Source organism: Ipomoea triloba, chromosome 5 (assembly GCF_003576645.1).
Source record: "Ipomoea triloba cultivar NCNSP0323 chromosome 5, ASM357664v1".
Lineage (NCBI taxonomy): Eukaryota > Viridiplantae > Streptophyta > Magnoliopsida > Solanales > Convolvulaceae > Ipomoea > Ipomoea triloba.
Window position 1 is genome coordinate 9,557,750 of NC_044920.1, and position 7,784 is coordinate 9,565,533.

Sequence of the window (7,784 nt, forward strand, 5' to 3'; positions counted from 1 at the left end):
AAGATTGAGATATACATTCAATTTCAAGTTCAAGGTTTAATTTCAAGCTAAGTCTTCCTTTTAATTTCTTGTCATTACTTTTGCTTTTGCTATTTCAATTTCAAGTATGATTAGATAGATCTTTGTGGATTTGGATTGAGCAATGTTGTATGGATATTCTTGAGCTTTGAATTGATTAATTAGGTTTTGCAATTGCTTTGACTATGAGTTTGATTGTGTGAATGGTGATCTTCGTTGACTCTTGTGTGGGAATGATCAACCTATATGAGAGATGTTTGGAGAAGGAGTCTCACTTACGAGAGTAAGGTTACTCCTTAGCCTAGCCTAGCACATTTCCCTCTCACCTTTGAGAAAAGGGAGAAGTGGAAGATAAGAGGCACATAACGTGTTTGACAAAATGCCTCTCCTAGCCTAATGATCACAATGATGACATTACGGTCTAAGGAGTGAGTCCATTGACCACGAGAGTGGCGGTGGTGTTGGTGACCTTGTCTCATCTTCATTATCTAAGTGTTGCTAGCCTAATATCTTAGGAAATCAAGGATACCTATATGAGTTGCAAGATCCAAATCCTCCTTTCCAATTGATTGTTTCCTTTGTTTGTTCCTTATTTTCATGATGTTTCATGTGCATTTTCTTACTATGTTTGGGTTAGCTTTCAAACACTAAACACTCTTGTGCTTAATCCCCTTACCGCTTGAACTCCCTCCTTTGATCTTGAGAGTAGTTCAAGAGGATGTGGAGACAATTTTTCTAGGAGAAGATGATTGCAAAGAAGCAACATCCCGAGGAGTAGATGCTTCGGTGACTATTTGAACTCTTCCTGTTCCACAAGAACCTGCCACCCAACAAATGTGGAAAGTGAGAATATAGCCTAGGTGGTGATTAGGATTGCCAAAGAAGTTAGTGGCCACATTACTGAGACAACTGAGGACAGTGAGGCCACCTTGGATGATCCAACAGCACAACAAGTGAAAGATGATGCTCAATTGGCTCAACAGATGGCGGATGACACCCGAAAGCTATGTATGCTGGAGATGATAGCACATGTCAACTGATGAAGACTTACTTGCTGAACTGATAAGGGTGACAAGCTAGCAAAAATGGAAAATGTCAAATCTTGTCATTTTAGAGGAAGGCTTAACCTGAATGAGGCTAGAGGAAGAATGCTCTCTCTAATGGTTAGGGACAATCTCTATTCCAATAGCCACAAGCATTGATGAAATCAACCAAACCTAGCTTCGAAAGGTGGCTGAGAGAGAAGAAGACAATGGTAAAGCCAAAATCACTAAAGCAGATGTGGAAATTCCTTAATAGATTGAGAAGGAATTCTAGAAGGAAATGAGGAAGACTCAAGTGTTCTCACGCTTTGAGGCAGAAATTGAGGATCCAAACCCTTAGTTAGGACCAAGCTATGCAATGATGAGTCCATTCAACAATCTAGTTCCTAAGAGGGAAGGAGTTAGAGAAGTCGAAGGAGACTGAATAGTGCAGATAAACTAGCTCGAGTTGTTGTTGAGGCTAGTGCCCTCATTGTTGATCCAAATACTCAGACCGAGGAGACAACAATAGAAGTATCTAATGAGTCACCTCAAGGAGTGTTTGAAGAAGTCCACTGAATGGTGAATGATTTGCTGACCCGTGTGATAGAAAGTGCTGACGTGCTGAATAGTTCTTCTGCTCGAAAGGTTGCAGAACCGAGCAGGGCTGGAGACAAATGGCAGAAATACCGAGCAACTCACCAACTACTCGAGAGGATGTAAAACCCAGTAGTGAGACAACTTGAGATTTCGAAGTTCCAATGAGTTTGCCTCACACAACTATTCGAGAGGTTGATGAACATAACAATATGATTGAACGAATTGTTGAACCTAGCACAGTTGAGGCAGAGCGAACCGTTGAACCTGAGGAAGGATTCATTATAGAATCTGAGTTAGATAACTCTGTTAGGAATAAAATGTAATAGATTTTGATACTCCAAAATGGATTGAAAAATATTAGATCCCAAAACGACTATGAATGTCATTTGCTGTAAGTGGGAGTTTCGCACAAAGAGGAATGCTGATGGGTCCATTGAGAGGCACAAATCCAGGTTAGTGGCCAAGGGGTTTAATCAGGTACCTGGGCAAGATTTCTTTGATACGTTCAGCCCGGTAGTTAAACCTACTACAGTCAGGTTACTCATCTCTCTCGCTCTTTCGTCCGGTTGGTTTGTAAGGTAGCTGGATGTGCACAATGCATTCTTGAATGGCTCCCTGGCTGAGACTGTTTATATGCGTCAGCCTCCAGGTTATATTGATCCTCAGTACCCCACTCATGTCTGCTTACTGAAGCGGTTCTTGTATGGCTTGAAGTAGGCTCCACGGGTATGGTTCAGTCATTTGCACACCTTTCTATTATCTGTTGGCTTTAAAGCTTCTAAGACTGATGTTTCGTTGTTTTATTTTTCCCAAGATTCAACTATTGTTTACTTGTTGGTTTACAAGGATGATATTCTTGTTATCGGCAATGATCAGGCTGTACTGAATACTCTGCTCTCTAACACCTTCAAAATAAGAGATCTTGGAGAGCCTGGTTTTTTTCTTGAGATTGAAACAGTTAAGTGTGCTGATGGTGTTCTTCTATCGCAGTGTAGATATATGATTGATATACTAAAACGTGCTGGTATAACAGATTGTAAGCCCCTTGCTACTCCCATTGCTACTTCACGACCTATCTTTGTCAGCATGGATCTATATGATGATCCCACACAATACAGGAGTTTAGTAGGTGCATTACAATACTTGACTGTCACGAGGCCAGATTTATCTTTTGCGGTCAATCTTCCTTAGCAACACATGCATGCTCCTACTACTACACACTGGGAGCAACTCAAACGTGTTCTGAGGTATGTCAAGGACACTCTTTCTATGGGCCTACGCCCGAGGAAGTCCAGTTCGAGTAGGGGTGTAAATGAGCCGAGCCGTTCGCGAACCGCTCGTGAGCAGCTCGGTCAAAGCTCGGCTCGAGCTCAGTCAAAGTCGAGCTCGAGCCGAACTCGAGTGGCTCGATTATTTAACGAGCTCGAGCCGAGCGTACATACTCCAAGCTCGTTGGCTCGTCGAGCTGCTCGCGAGCATTATATAATAATAATAATAATAATAATAATAATAATAATACTAATAATAAAATTTGTAATTGTGTATGTTTCATAATTCACTTTCAAGTTTCAACGCTAACTCAAATCCCAAGCCCTAACGGCCTAACCTAACTCAACGTTGTCAAGAGTTGAAGACGAGACGACGACGCCACTACCTTAGCCGTTGTCCGTCCGCAAAAGTGCAGAACTCAGACCTCAAAAGACGAGACGAAGACGACTCCTTGCCGACGACCTTGTCTCCGGTCTCCACCCTTACGGACGACGAACGGACGAACGGACGAAAGGAGGAAGCTTCTGCTGCTGCCGACAACATACAGAGTTTGCCTTTGCTGCCGACGACGAACACAGGAAGCCTCTGCCCTGCGGTGTTGCGGACTCTCCTTCTTCCGGTACAGTTTACGTACAATACAGTTAAAGTGATTAATAATCCTTATACTTAATTCCTACTAATTAATAATCTTTATATTTAATTCTTAGTTCCTAGGGATTAACAATTATATTCTATATTGTATATTCATATTATGTAATATTTACGTGTTTAGGTGTTTGTAAGACTGCACTGTTTACTATTTAATGTTTACTATTTAGGGCTTTAGGAGTTTAGGTTTACTCTTTAGGGTTTTAGGAGTTTAGGTTTACTCTTTAGGGTTTTAGGAGTTTAGGTTGTTAGTGTATATTGTATAATCCTAATTCCTAATTGTTAGTGTATAATTATATTCTGTTAGTGTAGCATGCTAAATGATATGATGTTAGTGCTACTACTAAATGATGTCTAATAAGTGTTCCTTACTAAATGATGTTAGTGTATAATGATATTCGTGTGAGTGTATAATACTATAATCCTTACTGTTTAATGTTTAGTATATTCCTATTTTTTTTTTACATACTTACTAGTTGATTACTTGATATTATTATTGTTTTTTATTAGGTATGTCTACCGAGAATTCATCCGTCCCGCCAAATCCACACAGTTTAAATAGTGTGATTGGTGAAAGCAATGAAACACTTAATGAAATACAAAAACAAGTTGAAGGACTTGAAAGGATAGGCTTGCATTCAAATGGTCCTGACACACAAGAAAATGAAGAAATAACAAACGAACAAGAGATTCAAACACAGAAGAGAAAAAAGACTTCAAGGGTGTGGACTGATTTTCACATGGTCAACATAGGTGGAGTGCAGAAGGTACAATGTAATCATTGTGGTCATCAATTCCAATTCACTAAAACAGGCACAACAACTAGCTACAAGAGGCATCAAGACAAATGCGCTAAGAGAAAGTTAAATTTGAGGGTAACTACTTAAATTTGAAAATAAATTTATGTATTTCAATTTTTCAATTCATCAATAATAGTAATTGTATTGGTTTTGTAGGTGGTTGATCAACAAACAAAGTTAAATTTTATGCCTAGTGATGGAGTTTCATCTTCTATTCCTCCATTACATCCTGGAAAGTTTGACATGGAACTAATGAGGGAGTATGCTGCTAATTGGATCATGATGCATGAACATCCATTTACCATTTTGGAAGAAGTAGGATTCAACCTCATGATGAAACAAGGATGGCCTGAGTGGAAAAAAATTAGTAGAAATACAATCAAATCGGATTGTTTGAAGGTTTATGAGATTGAAAAGAAGAAGTTGAAGAACAATATTGAAAGTGCTAGTAAAGTAAGTTTGACAACAGATTGTTGGAAATCAAAAAATCAAAAGATTGAGTATATGGTTGTCACTGGACACTGGATTGATTCTTCTTGGAGGTTGCAGAAGAGAGTTTTAAGTTTCATTAACATTCCACCACCCAGGGGAGGTCTTCAGCTTTTTGATGCTATATTTGGATGCATGAAAGAGTGGGGCATTCAAAAGAAAGTGTTTAGAATTACAGTTGATAATGCTTCAAGTAATGATTCTGCTATTCGGTACATGAAGGATACGCTCCAAAGGTCAAGAAGTTTGGTATGTGGGGGGCGTTTTTTCCATGTTCGTTGTTGTGCACACATCTTGAACCTGTGTGTTCAAGATGGATTAGATAAGATTCAACATGTCATTAGTGATGTTAGAGATAGTGTGGAATATGTGAACCGGTCGGAGGCAAGACATATACAATTTGCTAACTGTGTGCAGCAATTGCAATTGAAAGATAGGAAATTGATTCGTGATTGTAAAACTAGATGGAACTCGACTTTTGAGATGTTAAGTTGTGCACTCAAGTTTAAAGAAGCTTTTAAAATGCTAAAAGATCGTGATCCATTCTTTGACAGTTGTCCGTTGGAAGATGATTGGGACAAGGTTGCCAAAGTTTGCTCAATTTTAGAGGCTTTCTGGACAGGTACTCACATTATTTCAGGTTTGTGTGTTTTAATTTTTTTTTTTTATACAAATTTGGTTAAGGTTGTGACTTGTGAGTATGTAAATTTAAATTGTAAGAAATAAAACTAAACTGAAGTATATAAAATATAGGATCTAACCTCCAGCCATAGCTTTAGATTGATGATTGTGTAATCACGGAACTACTGCAACAGAGTAACAGCACTGTTTCTCTCACTTTCTCAACCCTCTCTTTGATGGTGTAGAGAATGAATGATCAAGCAGTGAGAGGACCAAGGACACTTATTTATACTAACCATATGCCATCAATATGGTAATATATCCCTCCCAATTATACTTCCAATCACAATAATTATTTACCTTAATTAACAGAAGTTGATATGGAAGTTATGCACCATATAATTATATTACCTATATTATAATATAATCTAATATTGGTAAGTGTTACATTTTCCCACTTGGTGCAAAACTCCATAACCCTAAAACCAGTAAACACCAACCATAGTGATATGTCCTCCTTAAAACGAGTAGCATCCATTATGATTAAATGCAAACTGACTTTGGGCACTTAATTTTGGGAAACTTAATGAAACAAACCCTATGTTTATTTCAGGTCCAACTAAAGTACATTATCTCAATAAAATATAAAGGTGTACAAACTTAAATGAGATAAATGTCTGAAAGTAAAAGAATTTCATTAAAATTGAATACTGAATGTATATACAAATTACAAAGTGGGCGAAAGTCCCATTTCTTTAACAAGATCCTTGAATTTAAATGGAGGCATGCCTTTAGTCAAGGGATCTGCTAACATCAACTCAGTACTAATGTGTTCAACGATTACAACTTTATTCTTGACACGCTCCCTAATAGCTAAGAATTTGATGTCGAGGTGCTTACTTCGACTCCCACTTTTGTCATTCTTAGCCAGGAAGACTGCAGTTGAGTTATCACAATAGACCTTCAATGGCTTAGATATGGAGTCCATGACTCTAAGCTTAGAGATGAAATTCTTGAGCTACACACCTTGTGATGTAGCCTCGTAAAGGGAAACGAACTCGGCTTCCATGGTAGAAGTAGTTATTAAAGATTGTTTAACGCTTCTCCACGAGATAGCTCCACCAGCCATGATAAAAACGCACTCTGAAGTTGACTTTCGAGAATCAATACAGCCAGCGAAGTCGGCATCAGAATAACCGACAACATCTACCATGTCCGTCTGCTTAAACCCAAGCACGTAACTCTTAGTTCCTTTTAGGTACCTCAAAACTCTCTTCACAGCTCTCCAGTCGTCCAAACCTGGATTATGCAAGTATCGTCCTAGCATCCCGACAGCAAAAGCTATGTCTGGCCTTGTACATGTTAGGAACATCATGTAATAGGTTTTGATGATACCAACTGTTAAGTAGAAATCCCCGAGTCTCGACGCATAGGCAAAACGCTGTAAGTTTGACAAGTAAACCAAGAGCGAAAATACAACCGAGTAACTTTGAGCTCAACTCGGAAAATATTTAAGCTTGAGGTAAATTTGTTTGAACATCTTAGAAGTCTCGTGTATTGTAATCATATAGACAGATCAGAAGAAGGCATGGGACAACACTGGAGGAATAAGGGTCTGCGAGACATCAACTAAGTCTCGAGACATAAGCAGAGTTCGAGAGGTAGGACCTCTCGATACAGTTATCCAGTTCGAGACATAAACAGAGTTCGAGAGATAGACCTCTCGATATTTGAGTTCGAGACATCAAGCGATCAAGATATCAACCTTGGTCTCGATACACTAACAATTCTCCAACAAAGCTGAATGACGGTCATACTTAAAGTTTGGACAAGAAGAATATCATGGAGATGGAATAATGAAGAGGTGCCGAACGTGAAGATTTCAAAATGGGCGGAAATGGATGACACGTCAGATTTCCACCACAAACGGTCAAAAGGTGCACCAATGCTGAAGTGGTCTGATTCCCTACAATCAAGGAATAATGGGAATATAAAAAGAGTAACTTTTACCAAAAGACAAAATTGGAGCATGGACTCAAGAAAAGCACCTTGCTTTGGATTAAGCAAGAAGGTGGAGTAACCTGGCAGCTGTCCGAGTGAAAAACCTGAGGCTTGACGCGGGCTTGGTGATCAAAGGTCAAGTGCTCGAGAGGTGGAGTAACCGGGGAGAAAGACCTTGGAGAGGCGGAGTAACCTGGGAGCTGTCTTGTGAAGATCCTGAGGCTTGACGGGCTTGGTGATCAAAGGTCAAGTGCTCGAGAGGTGGAGTAACAAGAAGCGGGGCGAAAAACCTGAGGCTTGAGGGGGCTTCGTGATC